Here is a 19,345-nt window from a genome sequence, read left to right as displayed (position 1 = left end):
CAAGTATTAAATAAATTAACTGAGAATAGTCTGTTAGGACAAGGATGTTCTCTGGCACCCAGAATTATTGTTTAATGTCAATTTTATTGAAGTCATGAAAACAAGTTATCTGGAATGGTCATAATATCCACACTAATTAAATGTGATTTGGAATAGCAATGCAGTTATAGCAACCAGAGTGTACAGAGCCAATGTTTAGTTTTACATTAAAAAGGCAGAACTATAGGACTTAATTAAGTTTACATTTATTTCTTCTTGCTCCGGAGTAGCTGCTGAAGTCAGATGATGTTGTTATAACATTGTATTAGCAAATCCTCTTATAAATGTGCATGACAATCAAAGGCAATAGCATAAACAATTTCTACAGAGTCTAATCTTTTTTCATAGCTGTAGAGAACTTTTGCTTTGGAACACACACAGACACACACACACACACACATACACACACACACACACACACACACACACACACACACACACACAGAGAGAGAGAGAGAGAGAGAGAGAGAGAGAGAGAGAGAGAGGAGAGGTAGTACACAATATTTACAAAATAGGTCTTACACACTGAAGCACAATTTTACACTGATATATTTTCAAATATGTTTTCAAAATAGGTCCAACAGCTTGGAACACCTGGAATGAAATATTTTTGTAGTTCAATTTCTAAGGTGTACAGCTTGGAACAGCTGTTAACATGGCACAATTTTACAATGATGTAGTACAATTTTAGACCTTCACAGTTTGCATCCCATTTGCCTCATCTTTCACTAAGCTGATAACCTTATTGTGTGCAGACTTTATGCCATAAGAATTAACACCTGCATATCTAGACATGTCAAATTGATCAGGTGGTACCTTAATTCTTCATATCACAATGTAACCACACCAGTGATATATTAGCAATCCTACCATACCAGCAGGTATTGATATCTTCATTTACACAAAGAAAAATTCATATAAGAAACTGTGTCCATAAAAATAAATTATTTCATACCTAAATATTTATATTCTACACATTTAAAATGATGTTGAAGTTTTAACATAAGATTTTGTAAATTCAATTCTGTTAATTGTGCTAAATATGTACAAGCTGTTCTCTTTAACAAAAATGTAAACTCTGCTTTGTATAGTATTAAATTATCGATAGGTCATGTTGACCATGAACAACATGATCTTTGACTGAGATGGGACATTCGAGCCATCATGTTATTCTACAAGTCTGATTTCATGTCTCTTGCTGTTTACATGTGTACGTCTACTGCGGAAATATATATTTTTATGTGCAGATAAAAATATATATTTCCGCAGTAGTTGTACACGTGTATGTGCAGATCCCCCCATGAACCATGGACCTTGCCATTGGTGGGGAGGCTTGCGTGCCTCAGCGATACAGATAGCCGTACCGTAGGTACAACCACAGTGGAGGGGTATCTGTTGAGAGGCCAGACGAACGTGTGGTTCCTGCAGAGGGGCAGCAGCCTTTTCAGTAGTTGCAAGGGCAACAGTCTGGATGATTGACTGATCTGGCCTTGCAACAATAACCAAAACGGCCTTGCTGTGCTGGTACTGCGAACGGCTGAAAGCTAGGGGAAACTACGGCCGTAATTTTTCCCGAGGGCATGCAGCTTTACTGTATGATTAAATGATGATGGCGTCCTCTTGGGTAAAATATTCCGGAGGTAAAATAGTCCCCCATTCAGATCTCCAGGCGGGGACTACTCAAGAGGATGTCGTTATCAGGAGAAAGAAAACTGGCGTTCTACAGATCGGAGCGTGGAATGTCAGATCCCTTAATCAGGCAGGTAGGTTAGAAAATTTAAAAAGGGAAATGGATAGGTTAAATTTAGACATAGTGGGAATTAGTGAGGAACAAGACTTCTGGTCAGGTGACTACAGGGTTATAAACAGAATATCAAATAGGGGTAATGCAGGAGTAGATTTAATAATGAATAGGAAAATAGGAATGCTGGTAAGCTACTACAAACAACGTAGTGAATGCATTATTGTGGCCAAGATAGATACGAAGCCCACACCTACTACAGTAGTACAAGTTTATATGCCAACTAGCTCTGCAGATGACGAAGAAATTGAAGAAATGTCTGATGAAATAAAAGAAATTAATCAGATAGTGAAGGGAGACGAAAATTTAATAGTCATGGGTGACTGGAATTCGAGAGTAGGAAAAGGGAGAGAAGGAAACGTAGTAGGTGAATATGGATTGGGGCTAAGAAATGAAAGAGGAAGTCGCCTGGTAGAATTTTGCACAGAGCACAACTTAACCATAGCTAACACTCGGTTTAAGAATCATGAAAGAAGTTTGTGTACATGGAAGAACCCTGGAGATACTAAAAGGTATCAGATAGATTATATAATGGTAAGACAGAGATTTAGGAACCAGGTTTTAAATTGTAAGACATTTTCAGGGGCTGATGTGGACTCTGACCACAATATATTGGTTATGACCTGTAGATTAAAACTGAAGAAACTGCGAAAAGGTGGAAATTTAAGGAGATGGGACCTGGATAAACTGACTAAACCAGAGGTTGTAGAGAGTTTCAGGGAGAGCATAAAGGAACAATTGACAGGAATGGGGGAAAGAAATACAGTAGAAGAAGAATGGGTAGCTTTGAGGGATGAAGTAGTGAAGGCGGCAGAGGAACAAGTAGGTAAAAAGACGAGGGCTAGTAGATATCCTTGGGTAACAGAAGAGATATTGAATTTAATTGATGAAAGGAGAAAATATAAAAATGCAGTAAATGAAGTAGGCAAAGAGGAATACAAACGTCTCAAAAATGAGATCGACAGGAAATGCAAAATGCCTAAGCAGGGATGGCTAGAGGACAAATGCAAGGATGTAGAGGCTTATCTCACTAGGAGTAAGATAGATACTGCCTACAGGAAAATTAAAGAGACCTTTGGATAAAAGAGAACCACTTGTATGAACATCAAGAGCTCAGATGGAAACCCAGTTCTAAGCAAAGAAGGGAAAGCAGAAAGGTGGAAGGAGTATATAGAGGGTCTATACAAGGGCGATGTACTTGAGGACAATATTATGGAAATTGAAGAGGATGTAGATGAAAATGAAATGGGAGATACGATACTGCATGAAGAATTTGTCAGAGCACTGAAAGACCTGAGTCGAAACAAGGTCCCCGGAGTAAACAACATTCCATTGGAACTACTGACGGCCTTGGGAGAGCCAGTCACAACAAAACTCTACCATCTGGTGAGCAAGATGTATGAAACAGGCGAAATATCCTCAGACTTAAAGAAGAATATAATAATTCCAATCCCAAAGAAAGCAGGTGCTCCCAGATGTGAAAATTACCGAACTATCAGTTTAATAAGTCACAGCTGCAAAATACTAACACGAATTCTTTACAGACGAATGGAAAAACTGGTAGATGCGGACCTTGGGGAGGATCAGTTTGGATTCCGTAGAAATGTTGGAACACGTGAGGCGATACTGACCTTACGATTTATCTTAGAAGAAAGATTAAGAAAAGGCAAACCTACATTTCTAGCATTTGTAGACTTAGAGAAAGCTTTTGACAATGTTGACTGGAATACTCTCTTTCAAATTCTAAAGGTGGCAGGGGTAAAATACAGGGAGCAAAAGGCTATTTACAATTTGTACAGAAACCAGATGGCAGTTATAAGAGTCGAGGGGCAGGAAAGGGAGGCAGTGGTTGGGAAGGGAGTGAGACAGGGTTGTAGCCTATCCCCGATGTTATTCAATCTGTATATTGAGCAAGCAGTAAAGGAAACAAAACAAAATTTCGGAGTAGGTATTAAAATTCATGGAGAAGAAATAAAAACTTTGAGGTTCGCCGATGACATTGTAATTCTGTCAGAGACAGCAAAGGACTTGGAAGAGCAGTTGAACGGAATGGATAGTGTCTTGAAAGGAGGATATAAGTTGAACATCAGCAAAGGTAAAACGAGGATAATGGAATGTAGTCGAATTAAGTCAGGTGATGCCGAGGGAATTAAATTAGGAAATGAGACACTTAAAGTAGTAAAGGAGTTTTGCTATTTGGGGAGCAAAATAACTGATGATGGTCGAAGTAGAGAGGATATAAAATGTAGACTGGCAATGACCTAAAAGATGCCGAGTCCTGCGGGGAACCTCAATGGCATCCTCATACATTGCACTCCGTCCACTCACCCGTCCTGCTGAGTGGTCGTTTGTACATGACTGACATTTTGTCATGGCTCACTTTCCTATTCGACACTGGTGCTGACGTGTCTATCATACCTACATCGATGGCTCCCCCTGTCTTTTCACTTCTATGGTCACTTCTATGAGCTGCCAATGCATCAACATTACAAACCTCAGGATTCTGTCAAAGTTATGGTGCACCTACCCCATTCTCTGTGTTTTCCATGGACTTTCTGCATTGCTGACATTGATGAACCAATTCTTGGTATGGATTTTTTGGTCCCATATAAACTCTCTCTGAACATAGTTCAGGGCTCAGTGCTACCCCATCCCACTAACATTCAGATACTGTGCTCCCGCACTTATGTTCCCCGCTGCACTTCTCTCTTGACGTGTGAGTTAGTACGAGAGTGCTCCACCCTCGCGGGTGACATTGTCATCTGTGTAACTAATCTAGTGTCAGAATATGACTCGGCGGCACAACTCCGCCGGGACAACGATGACCTGAAACAACAAATTGCATACACCTACAATGAGCTCGTCACAGCTTGTAACTCACTGTTGAAACTGCAGTCCACAGTTCTGCCACCTAATCAAGCTTCTCTGGCAGACACCAGCTCGAACACTCATCAGTTTAGTCCAAACACATTAATTGTGTGTGACAATATGCGTCCTGTATACTTCGCACCCCAACGCACTCGCCATGTTCAGTGCCTTGTGTTTCAAACAGTGCTCCTAATGACAGATGCGCATGCGACGCAACCACGTGCACTGTGCAAGCAGCCACCCCGCGTGTTGATAAATATTCCCCCTCTCTCATGTGCCAGCCATGTGACTCAGCAGTCATCGCTGTTCCACACATGACGCCAACACCGCTGTCGCCTGCGCCGGTTATCAAGTGCTAGGTCGACAGCAGGCACTCACCACACATTCTGACCCACTCCACACTATGTGCACAGCTGCCCTCTCCACACAAGTACACACCGTGCTCACATACTAGGCCTCTGACTTTCAGAATCCTCTTTCCCATTCATGCTAATGGCTACACCTCATCTCGCCCTGCTTATCCAAAACTTCATGTCAGAACAATGATCAGTCTTGTGTGCAGTTCTCAGTTTCTTCCGTCACTGATGGAATGATGCACAAGATAGTTACCACTGCCAGCCCTCCTATTAGGCACAAGGTTAGACGCCTCAACCCTATTAAGTTGCACGCAGCCCAGCAGCAAATTAAAGATTTTTTGGAGGCAGGTATCCTGCAACCATCAGACAGCAACTGGTCTTCACCGATTCACCTCGCTCTCAAATACGACGGTTCTTCCTGAATGTGCAGTGATTACAGACATCTAAACGCTCATACTGTCATGGACAATCACCCTGTGCCTAACAGATATGATTTCACTCATATGTTATCGGGTGCTACATTCTTCACTGTTATTGACTAAACATGCCTACCACCAGATTCCCGTAGCACCGGAAGACACCCCTAAAACAGCTATTATCATGCCACTTGGTTTGCTCCAATACAACGTCATGCCATTCGACCTGAAAAACGTGGCGCAAATGTGGCAGTGATTCATTGAATCCATCTTACAACAGTTCGAGTTTTGCTTTGCATATCTGGATGACATACTCATTTTCAGCAAGTCGGCTGAGGAACATAAAAATCATTTATCGATGGTCCTCCAGACTTTGAACCCCAACAGTGTCGAGGTCAACAAAGACAAATTCCAATTTCACCAGCCTTCCGTCAATTTCTTGGGTTATACCGTCTCCACCAACGGAATACAGCCTCCCAAATCTTGCATGCAGGCCATCACGTCAATGACGCCCCGTGCTACTTACAAAAAACTCTGACGTTTCCTGAGCACAATAAATTACTACTGCCATCACCTGCCCTCTTCCGCTGCCATGCAGGCCCCACTGACGGACTCGCTGTCGGGTAAACAAACTTCAGGACTCAAACCCATTCGCTGGACTGCACCTATGCTGTAGACTTCTTTAGCTCATGCCATGACACTAGCCCACCCTGACCCCTCAGCTGAGTTGTTCATCACTGTGGACGCCAGTAATATTGCGGTGGGAACGGTACTACAGCAACGCAAGGCAGACACGGTTTCCCCTCTTCATTTCTTCTCTAAAAAACTATTAACATCTCAGAAGAAATACTCCACTTTCGATAGAGAACTCCTTGTGATCTATGAAGCCATCAAACACTTCTGCCCCAACGTGGAGGGTTGCTTGTTCTTCATCCTCACAGATCACAAACCAGTCGCAGACACTTTCTGCACCTCCCCGAGGACCCACCCCCTCAGTGTTTCCGACACTTTGATCTAGTCTCCCAATTCAAATCCAACGTTCCCTACATCAAAGGCACAGACAACATCACCACAGATTTTTTTCTTGCGAATCAATACTATTTCGTGCATCACAGGCTTATCCAACCTGGCTGCCCTACAACCTTCAAAAAGGAATCTCAAGCTCTCCTCGTGGACCCTCCAACATCCCTTGTGTTTACCAAAGCTAAATTCCCTGGCACTGTGGATGAGGTGTGGTGTGACCCTTCTACCGGTACCATACGCCACAGATACATACTACACACAATCGACCACATGTCCCACTGGGTAGAAGCAGTTCCTTTACCTAACATAATGGCCGAGACCATGGTCTAAGGTTTCATCTACTCATGGATTGCTAGGCTCAGTTGTCCAACCACCATCACCACTGACCAGGGTTGGTAGGTCGGTAGGTCATATCAACCATGAACAGCATGATCTTTGAGAGCGGACATTCAAGCCGCCATGTTATTCTACCAGTCTGCTTCTATGTATCTTGCTGTGTACATGTGTATGACTACTGTGGAAATATATATATTTATGTGCAGATATTTGTGGGACGGTTTGTTCAGTATACCTCTACACCCATCACATTCCCATAGTACCTCTGTTCTTCTTCATTGTGTGGAGACCCTGCAAGAAGGGGTTGTAAAAGGAATTTGAGTCATTTTGTGAGGCTGCAGAAAGCAGATTTATTTTTTATTTTGTCTGTTTAAACTGTGCCATCATAATACGTGTAATGCTGCAGAATACAAATTTTTAAAAGTCCGGATATTTTATTTCATTTAGTATTTTGAGAATTACCTGATTTCCACAATCCTTTCATCGGTTAATGTTCTCTACACTAGAAGACAACTTGCAGACATTAATATGCCCCCAAAGAAGACAACAAAGCCAAAACCGAGATAATCATTTAAGTTGTTGTTGTTGTTGTTGTTATCTTCAGTCCTGAGACTGGTTTGATGCAGCTCTCCATGCTACTCTATCCTGTGCAAGCTTCTTGATCTCCCAGTACCTATTGCAACCTACATCCTTCTGAATCTGCTTAGTGTATTCATCTCTTGGTCTCCCTCTACGATTTTTACCCTCCACGCTGCCCTCCAATACTAAATTGGTGATCCCTTGATGCCTCAGAACATGTCCTACCAAACGATCCATTCTTGTGGTCAAGTTGTGCCACAAACTTCTCTTTTCCCCAATCCTATTCAATACTTCCTCATTAGTTACGTGATTTATCCACCTTATCTTCAGCATTCTTCTGTAGCACCACATTTCGAAAGCTTCTATTCTCTTCTTGTCCAAACTAGTTATCGTCCATGTTTCACTTCCATACATGGCTACACTCCAAACAAATACTCTCAGAAACGACTTCCTGATACATAAATCTATATTTGATGTTAACAACTTTCTCTTCTTCAGAAACGCTTTCCTTGCCATTGCCAGTCTACATTTTATATTCTCTCTACTTCGACCATCAGCAGTTATTTTACTTCCTAAATAGCAAAACTCCTTTGCTATTTTAAGTGTCTCATTTCCTAATCTAATTCCCTCAGCATCACCCGATTTAATTTGACTGCATTCCATTATCCTCGTTTTGCTTTTGTTGATGTTCATCTTATATCCTCCTTTCAAGACACTGTCCATTCCGTTCAACTGCTCTTCCAAGTCCTTTGCCGTCTCTGACAGAATTACAATGTCATTGGCGAACCTCAAAGTTTTCACTTCTTCTCCATGAATTTTAATATCTACTCCAAATATTTCTTTTGTTTCCTTTCCTGCATATACAGATTGAATAACATCGGGGAGAGGCTACAACCCTGTCTCACTCCTTTCCCAACCACTGCTTTCCTTTCATGCCCCTCGACTCTTATGACTGCCATCTGGTTTCTGTACAAATTGTAAATAGCCTTTCGCTCCGTGTATTTTACCCCTGCCACCTTCAGAATTTGAAAGAGAGTATTCCAGTCAACATTGTCAAAAGCTTTCTCTAAGTCTACAAATGCTAGAAATGTAGGTTTGCCTTTTCTTAATCTTTCTTCTAAGATAAATCGTAAGGTCAGTATCGCCTCACGTGTTCCAACATTTCTACGGAATCCAAACTGATCCTCCCCAAGGTCCGCATCTACCAGTTTTTCCATTCGTCTGTAAAGAATTCGTGTTAGTATTTTGCAGCTGTGACTTATTAAACTGATAGTTCGGTAATTTTCACATCTGGGAGCACCTGCTTTCTTTGGGATTGGAATTATTATATTCTTCTTTAAGTCTGAGGGTATTTCGCCTGTCTCATACATCTTGCTCACCAGCTGGTAGATTTTTGTCATGACTGGCTCTCGCAAGGCCGTCAGTAGTTCTAATGGAATGTTGTCTACTCCGGGGGCCTTGTTTCGAGTCAGGTCTTTCAGTGCTCTGTCAAACTCTTCATGCAGTATCTTATCTCCAATTTCGTCTTCATCTACATCCTCTTCCATTTCCATAATATTGTCCTCAAGTACATCGCCCTTGTATAGACCCTCTATATACTCCTTCCACCTTTCTGCTTTCCCTTCTTTGCTTAGAACTGGGTTTCCATCTGAGCTCTTGATATTCATACATGTGGTTCTCTTCTCTCCAAAGGTCTCTTTAATTTTCCTGTAGGCCGTATCTATCTTACCCCTAGTGAGATAAGCCTCTACATCCTTACATTTGTCCTCTAGCCATCCCTGCTTAGCCATTTTGCACTTCCTGTCGATCTCATTTTTGAGACGTTTGTATTCCTTTTTGCCTGCTTCATTTACTGCATTTTTATATTTTCTCCTTTCATCAATTAAATTCAATATTTCTTCTGTTACCCAAGGATTTCTAGCAGCCCTCGTCTTTTTACCTACTTTATCCTCTGCTGCCTTCACGACTTCATCCCTCACAGCTACCCATTCTTCTTCTACTGTGTTTCTTTCCCCCATTCCTGTCAATTGTTCCCTTATGCTCTCCTTGAAACTCTGTACAACCTCTGGTTCTTTCAGCTTATCCAGATCCCATGTCCTTAAATTCCCACCTTTTTGCAGTTTCTTCAGTTTTAACCTACAGGTCATAACCAATATATTGTGGTCAGAGTCCACATCTGCCCCTGGAAATGTCCTACAATTTAAAACCTGATTCCTAAATCTCTGCCTTACCATTATATAATCTATTTGATACCTTTTAGTATCTCCAGGATTCTTCCATATATACAACCTTCTTTTATGATTCTTGAACCAAGTGTTAGCTATGATTAAGTTATGCTCTGTGCAAAATTCTACCAGACGGCTTCCTCTTTCATTTCTTAGCCCCAATCCATAATCACCTACTATGTTTCCTTCTCTCCCTTTTCCTACTGACGAATTCCAGTCACCCATGACTATTAAATTTTCGTCTCCCTTCCCTACCTGAATAATTTCTTTTATCTCACCATACATTTCATCAATTTCTTCATCATCTGCAGAGCTAGTTGGCATATAAACTTGTACTACTGTAGTAGGCATGGGCTTTGTGTCTATCTTGGCCACAATAATGCGTTCACTATGCTGTTTGTAGTAGCTTACCCGCACTCCTATTTTTTCATTCATTATTAAACCTACTCCTGCATTACCCCTATTTGATTTTGTATTTATAACCCTGTATTCACCTGACCAAAAGTCTTGTTCCTCCTGCCACCGAACTTCACTAATTCCCACTATATCTAACTTTAACCTATCCATTTCCCTTTTTAAATTTTCTAGCCTACTGCCCGATTAAGGGATCTGACATTCCACGCTCCGATCCGTAGAACGTCAGTTTTCTTCCTCCTGATAACGACGTCCTCCTGAGTAGTCCCCGCCCGGAGATCCGAATGGGGACTATTTTACCTCTGGAATATTTTACCCAAGAGGACGCCATCATCATTTAATCATACAGTAAAGCTGCATGTCCTCGGGAAAAATTTCGGCTGTAGTTTCCCCTTGCTTTCAGCCATTCGTAGTACCAGCACAGCAAGGCCGTTTTGGTTAATGTTGCAAGGCCAGATCAGTCAATCATCCAGACTGTTGCCCCTGCAACTACTGAAAAGGTTGCTGCCCCTCTTCAGGAACCACATGTTTGTCTGGCCTCTCAACAGATACCCCTCCGTTGTGGTTGCACCTGCGGTACAGCCATCTGTAACACTGAGGCACACAAGCCTCCCCACCAACAGCAAGGTCCATGGTTCATGGGGGGATCATTTAAGTAAAACTTCATATTTCCACATGTGGATATGCCCTACAAGGCAACTCATTTCCGAATAGCAACTAACATCTGGTGAGGGCAAGTCACTGAATATGTTGCACTGAAGAGGCCCATTATAATAAGGATTACAACCCTTCACCAATAAGATAAAACTGTATGTGTCCATATGAATTAATTTTGGATCTTCAAAATGAGTTTTTGTAAATTCATAGTTAACTTGGTACATGTGGAGTTTAGATAAGATTTAGTCCCATTTAAAATTTCGCCAGGTGATCAGTTCTCTTCCACTACAATGACCATCTCATGAACTCACTAAGTATATATCGAGATGGTTTCTAATTTTCTGCATTGTTTTCCCAAAAATTGCATTAGTCATTAAGTTTTAAAAGTCTTTTTTCAGATGTAGCCATCACACAAACACTCTCTTCAATATTTTTATCAATCTATGCCCTCAAGCAAAGAAGGGAAAGCAGAAAGGTGGAAGGAGTATATAGAGGGTCTATACAAGGGTGATGTACTTCAGGGCATTATTATGGAAATGGAGGAGTATGTAGATGAAGTTGAAATGGGAGATGTGATACTGTGTGAAGAGTCTGACAGAGCACTGAAGGACCTGAGTCGAAACAAGGCCCCGGGAGTAGACAACATTCCATTAGAATTACTGACAACCCTGGGAGAGCCACTCCTGACATCCGGTGAGCAAGATGTATGAGACAGGCAAAATACCCTCAGAATTCAAGAAGAATATCATAATTCCAATCCCAAAGAAAGCAGGTGTTGACAGATGTGAAAATTACCAAACAATTAGTTTAAGAAGGCACCACTGCAAAATACTAATGCGAATTCTTTACAGACAAATGGAAAAACTGGTAGAAGCTGACCTTGGGGAAGATCAGTTTGGATTCCTTAGTAATATTGGAACATGTGAAGCAGTACTGACCCTGCGACTTATCTTATAAAATAGATTAAGTAAAGGCAAACCTATGTTTCTAGCATTTGTAAACTTAGAGAAAGCTTTTGACAATGTTGACTGGAACACTCTCTTCCAAATTCTAAATGTGGCAGGGGTAAAATACAGGGAGCAAAAGGCTATTTACAATTTGTACAGAAACTAGATGGCAGTTATAAGGAAGTTGTTTCTGGTAGTATTTGTATGGAGTTTAGCCATGTATGGAGGTGAAACATGGATGATAAATAGTTTAGACAAGAAGAGAATAGAAGCTTTCCAAATGTGGTGCTACAGAAGAATGCTGAAGATTAGATGGGTAGATCACATAACTAATGAGGAGCTATTGAACAGAATTGGGGAGAAGAGGAGTTTGTGGCACAACTTGACTAGAAGAAGGGATCAGTTGGTAGGACATGTTCTGAGGCAGCAAGGGACCACCAATTTAGTATTGGAGGACAGCGTGGAGGGTAAAAAACGTAGAGGGAGGCCAAGAGATGAATACACTAAGCAGATTCAGAAATATATAGATTGCAGTAGTTACTTGGAGATGAAGAAGCTTGCACAGGATAGAGTAGCATGGAGAGCTGTATCAAACCAGTCTCAGGAATGAAGACCACAACAACAACAGCATGCCCTCAATCAGGAGTGCTGCTTGAACTCAATAACACAGATCTTCTTTGTAGAAATGTCTAAGTATTTGGGCCTTGGCAGGTGTCATTCAATATATTTTTATAGCTACCACAGCTGCTATTTTAATACCTATGATTCAATAATGTGAGTGTTAATTACTCTTGCATACTAGATGATCAATATTTCCTTTTAAACTTATCTTGAAAATTATTTTGGGAAAAAATTTCTTCCAAATGAGCAGTTCCCCATTCAGCTGTGACCTCTTCCAAATTACTCAGGACAAAGTCAGTTTTCTTGGAATCATCTAAATACTTGGGCAAAGATTTAGAAAATACTCTTAAAACATAAGTGGAGTGAATGTCTGCTTCAGATTTAAATTAAGGAAATTGTTTGGCCAGGTTCATTCCACTTCCCTCTTCCGAGATGCCATTCATGTATTAATTCTGCAGGCAGCCCACTTTCTGTTTAACTCCTCCTTCAGTTTTGCTAGTTCATTCCACAGATTTTTCAGTTCACCTGCAGCCCTATTGATTTCAAATGTAGAATGATGTGAATTGACAGTTGATTCAATCTTTTCCTGTTTCTTTTGCTTAATTAAATCACTATCACAATTAAATTAAGCCACTAGAGTAGAACCTAATATTGCAGTTAAATCTGAATCTTTTTTCTACTCTGCAACATTTAATTGGAGCATGATGCCTTATGCTTATGCACTCCCATAAATTCCTGTTCAGTGAAATCTTTAATTTGATTTACATATGTATTTACCTGTCTAAACTGCTCATTATCTTCACTCTTACTAAGTGATTCTGCTTAATCACCTTCAAATGTAACTCATCTGCTGAAGGTGAAATAGCAGATGTAGTCTGGATATCTTATTGTGTATTTCTAACTGTTTTTGCATCAGTTCCTTCGGTGGTCATCAAATTTTTCTCATGCAACTTTTAACTTAATGCTTAATTAATCTCCTTGGGTCTCTAATTGTCCTACTACATTTGGATTACTGCTTCCTAATTTAGTATTAAATTTGGATTTTACCTAGTCACCCTGAACTTTTATTCTTGTATTCGTAGTGTTTAATTCATCACTTTGAGATTTTAATTGTCCCACTAATTCAGTTTTATTTGGATTTAGCTTGGTATCTAACACAGTTAATCAAGTTTCTGTTTCTTTCCCCTCTCTCTCTCGAATCCCGAACTTGTGTTTCTTAATTCAACATTCTGAAAAACTGTGTATTTAGTCTTAATGTGGACTTCTTCACTGTATCTATGCTAGAACTCTGAAAACTCTTTCAGCTTTCTACTAAAGATTGAAAACACTTCTAAAGTACAATTATGTCAGTCCTCCAGTTAGAATAAGTTGTGTGTGGTAGCTCATTACATACAATGCATAAACATATATTCATCTGACATTGCATCAAATATGTATGACATTCATGAATTGTAGCTCTGAACTGTCTAACAACTAGGCTTTCTTTGTCCTCTGTGACATCACTTCAATTGTCACAGTATGCACCATTTCATGGTGAACCTTGCTTCTCTGAACAGGCACATGGCTGTGTGGAATAATTGTCCCGCCAGCTACCGCAATGCCATCATTATCATCCCATCTTGAAGACACGTGACATTCATCCAAGCCAGAAAAATGGACAAATAGTAATAAACCACCAAACAGTACATGGTTTGAAACTCATTATCAAATAAAAGTATTTTCAACTATCAGGACCATCACTAACCCAGTATGTACATGTTGGGTAACACGTTATGATATTCAAAATGATATGCTACACCAAAAAGATTGGTTTTAGGCATGTTTTCTCTACAGTTCCTCTGAAAAGTGGTCATAGACACTAGCAAGGACAGCAAAATCTGGTCGCAAAATAAATTTTTATCTAATGAAATATTTGCATTTCAATTAATTGAAAATGTAGATAAAATACAACATATGTTTTCCCATCCATCAACACAAAATACACAAAAATAAAGAATGACTCTTAACGACACTTTGGTGTCCAAGAGAGTGTTTATGATGCCTTTGCAGAAAGTGGCAAAAAATAACTCATGTGGTCTGAGGTTTTCCCGGCATACAGAAATCCTGAAAATTTCTCGGGTATCAAGCTCACGATGAAGGTAGAAGAAAACAACCAGCTTCCATTTCTAGATGGGCCCATCACGCAATGACCAGATGGCACACTAGGACACAGCGTCTACTGTAAGCCAACACATACAGATTTGTACCTGCATGCCTCTAGCTATCATGCTCCTTCACAGTGAGGCAGTGTTATGAGCACACTGGTGCACAGAGCACATGAAATCTCAGACTGTGACAGCCTAGCAGCTGAAATGCAGGACTTTCAAGCCATGTTCCACTGAATGGTTACAACAACCAGCAGATAAAATGCGCCTTAAGAGCAAAGAAACCAAGACAGCAGCCTTGACAACAAACCGGTTGCAATGGTGATTATACCATACGTCGAGAACACATCAGCAAAGATTCACAGAATACTCAGAGAATACAATGTCAAGTGCGTGTTTTTCCCTCCATCCAAAATGAAAACATTATTAGGATCAGCCAAGGATGACTTAGGACTCTGGAAACTGGGAGTTTATAGCATCCCTTGCCAGTGGGGAAAATGTATATAGGCCAGACCATCCAGCATCCAGACAGTACAGAAGAGATATAGTGAACATAAATGCCACAGAGACAATGCACAGCATCTCACATGGACATGATAAGAACTATGATGGCACAAAGGTGTTACAGCAATTGAACACCTTCTGGGATTGTATCCTCAAAGAGGCAGTGGAGATCTGTCTGCATGATGAACTAATAAATAAAGACAGCAGTTTCAAGTTACACAAAGCCTGGGATCGAGCTTTGAGTATGATTAGAACAAGACAGTCTACAGGGAAATCTGCTCCTGTCGTCAGGACATCTGAAGAAGAAGAAGCATTGTCACCACAATGGCAGAGTTCTGCAAGCGACCACAGCCATGGAAGACCTCTCAGAAGCGCAAAGACAGAGGCTGTGGGAAAGGGGTGGAGATTATATAAAGTCGGCATCCATCAGAGATCAATTTGACTCCAAGAATGCCTGAAGATGGCAAGAAGTCGACTTGCCAAAATACTGTGCCTTTTGGACGATGCTGCCTGGCTGAATACCCGAGCAATGGTCCAAAAAAATAACACACCTGCAACTTTTTCTTCTGTCTGTGCAATGCGATTTAATGCAACCCAAACATAAAAATTAACAAAAAAGAAATGTTCCTTGTTGCTGACAATCTGATATTCGATAACTGGCACATTGCTAAGTGATAGAACAGATTACAGAACATAGTTTTATTTATCATCTGTATAAATAATAAAGAGTCATAAGATAGGAAACACTTACTTCACTGTAATGCTCCTTGGAATTTTCTTTCAGTTCTTCAAGCTTTTGTGGGGCGGTGGGTGGAAAATTAGAATTATTATTTTCTATTATTGTATGCTGTTCTCAACACAGCCTCTCTAACTACAATGTTGGCAACCAGAAAGCGATTAGCATAAACGTGATGCCTCTAATTAAAGTTCACTGAGCCCACTCTGATGGAGAAAAAGTTATTGATTATTGAAGCACATTACTCTGTGGATTTAGGATGATGTCTAGAATTAATAGAAAATGCAGTTTGCTATAACAGTTTTCACTATATTCTGAAAATAATAAAGTGTAAAACTCCAGACAAATAATTACCTATACCTACTATTGTACTATCAGAGCTGTTCAGAGTCTATTACATGGATCCTATTATCCCTAGATAATGAAACTGTTCAATAATCGTTATCAATGTAAATGTTCAAAGTGAATGCTCGCCAAAATTTGATGTTAATACTCATCAAACGCCATGCTGGTAATGGTAGAAAGTCTGTCCAGTGGTGACACATGAAAGTACAACATACGCAAACTGAGACTAAATCACTGGAGTTGTTCTGCTATTAACACTTTACCCCAATGCAAACTCACTGTTAAGTGCATCTCGAGTTACATAATATGGCATCCAAGGCTGTTCCTGGCAATTGCACATATGTGATGCAGCTTCCGACACAGAGTGCGCGCTGATACGAATCTAGAAGAGAACTGGGGCCTTACTCTAGCTCGCACACTCTTATTTACAGTAGAACCCCTCTAATCCGACCTTGGATGGTCCGTCACTCTGGTTAGTCTGGCGATGCTGAGGCTCGCGAGCCTGTGCCGACTTGGCACTGACTGGACGACTGTTGGGCCATTGTTCTGGTGTCTATCACTGTGCATATTGTTACACTGTACGTTATTGTGCAGTTTTATCCTTTGTTCGGATTAAACTTCATTGTTTGCTTTATTCCGTATTCTCTACCGTACTTATTACTGTAGATTCACTGTGTGTACAGTTGTCTGTTTTTGAACATGTCTGGATTCGAACGTAAACACGTACCTCTTTCACTAAATGAAAAATTAGCAGCGCTACAAAGACTGGACAAAGGAGATTCGCTCCAAAAAATTGCAAAGAAACTGAATGAAGGTGTTACGACAATTAAAGATTGGAGGAAGAATCAGAAAGACATTGACTGCTATACAGTTATGATTGATGGTGAAAACACTCTGAAGAATCACAAAACATTAAAAAAGCCTAAACTTGAACTGCTTGATAATGCATTGTGGATATGGTTTTGTCAAGGAAGAAGGAAAGGAACTCATATATCCGGGCCAATTCTCAAAGAAAAATCAAAGCGATTAGTTTTGCACAAAAAACTGGAGGCCGATAGTAAATTTGCTGCCAGTGAAGGCTGGTTTGTCCTTGGAAACCTTGTCAAAAATGTATCCCTGACTTTTTTCCAAGTAATTTGTTTTCGCTTTTACTGTAAAAACAATGCATACAGTATAATCATGTCTTAGTTTATACATACAGTAGTGGGTGGAAAATTAGAATTATTATTTTCTATTATTGTATGCTGTTCTCAACACAGCCTCTCTAACTACAATGTTGGCAACCAGAAAGCGATTAGCATAAACGTGATGCCTCTAATTAAAGTTCACTGAGCCCACTCTGATGGAGAAAAAGTTATTGATTATTGAAGCACATTACTCTGTGGATTTAGGATGATGTCTAGAATTAATAGAAAATGCAGTTTGCTATAACAGTTTTCACTATATTCTGAAAATAATAAAGTGTAAAACTCCAGACAAATAATTACCTATACCTACTATTGTACTATCAGAGCTGTTCAGAGTCTATTACATGGATCCTATTATCCCTAGATAATGAAACTGTTCAATAATCGTTATCAATGTAAATGTTCAAAGTGAATGCTCGCCAAAATTTGATGTTAATACTCATCAAACGCCATGCTGGTAATGGTAGAAAGTCTGTCCAGTGGTGACACATGAAAGTACAACATACGCAAACTGAGACTAAATCACTGGAGTTGTTCTGCTATTAACACTTTACCCCAATGCAAACTCACTGTTAAGTGCATCTCGAGTTACATAATATGGCATCCAAGGCTGTTCCTGGCAATTGCACATATGTGATGCAGCTTCCGACACAGAGTGCGCGCTGATACGAATCTAGAAGAGAACTGGGGCCTTACTCTAGCTCGCACACTCTTATTTACAGTAGAACCCCTCTAATCCGACCTTGGATGGTCCGTCACTCTGGTTAGTCTGGCGATGCTGAGGCTCGCGAGCCTGTGCCGACTTGGCACTGACTGGACGACTGTTGGGCCATTGTTCTGGTGTCTATCACTGTGCATATTGTTACACTGTACGTTATTGTGCAGTTTTATCCTTTGTTCGGATTAAACTTCATTGTTTGCTTTATTCCGTATTCTCTACCGTACTTATTACTGTAGATTCACTGTGTGTACAGTTGTCTGTTTTTGAACATGTCTGGATTCGAACGTAAACACGTACCTCTTTCACTAAATGAAAAATTAGCAGCGCTACAAAGACTGGACAAAGGAGATTCGCTCCAAAAAATTGCAAAGAAACTGAATGAAGGTGTTACGACAATTAAAGATTGGAGGAAGAATCAGAAAGACATTGACTGCTATACAGTTATGATTGATGGTGAAAACACTCTGAAGAATCACAAAACATTAAAAAAGCCTAAACTTGAACTGCTTGATAATGCATTGTGGATATGGTTTTGTCAAGGAAGAAGGAAAGGAACTCATATATCCGGGCCAATTCTCAAAGAAAAATCAAAGCGATTAGTTTTGCACAAAAAACTGGAGGCCGATAGTAAATTTGCTGCCAGTGAAGGCTGGTTTGTCCTTGGAAACCTTGTCAAAAATGTATCCCTGACTTTTTTCCAAGTAATTTGTTTTCGCTTTTACTGTAAAAACAATGCATACAGTATAATCATGTCTTAGTTTATACATACAGTAGTTTATTTCTTCGTAAAAAATTACTTTTTACTTTTACAGTATATATCGTTTATACGTTATCATGTACAGAACAGTGCTGTAATTTTTTGTCGTTTTTCCTTTTAAAACCAATACATATTATAGTGCGTGTAGACTTTTTTAGTTAATATACTGTTTAACACTGTGTAAAATAATCTTTTTATATTACTGTAACATCTTTTAGTTCTTAAATCGTTTAATTTTTTGTACTAAATGTCTTTTTATATTTTGTGCGATAAATATTAGATTTTTCGGATAATCCGATCTTTTTCTCATTCCGACCATAGTCCCGGTCCCGAAGGTGACAGATTAGAGGGGTTCTACTGTATATAGATGCGGTGCGGACTGCAAAAAGCGCAGCTGACAACATCTGTCTTCTTGACCAGCCGCTCGGGCTAGTAAAACGTCACTTCAAGTTACTAAACAATTAATTGCTTCATTCGCTGAAGGCCAATGAAGCTCTCGATTTAATTGTGCTATCAGCACACAGATAAGTATCTATAATAAAATTCTAATGTGGCTAGGTTAAATACTTTTGGTGGGAGAATTATTTTAGTTGTACTGCACGCAATAGATGAGCTCTGAACTTACCCTTTGGAGGGACGCTACAGCTATAGTTTTATAGCTACCTTTTT

Source organism: Schistocerca gregaria, chromosome 4, assembly GCF_023897955.1.
Source record: "Schistocerca gregaria isolate iqSchGreg1 chromosome 4, iqSchGreg1.2, whole genome shotgun sequence".
Taxonomy (NCBI): domain Eukaryota; kingdom Metazoa; phylum Arthropoda; class Insecta; order Orthoptera; family Acrididae; genus Schistocerca; species Schistocerca gregaria.
The sequence above is the reverse complement of the archived record's forward strand: the minus strand, read 5'-3'. Positions refer to the sequence as shown.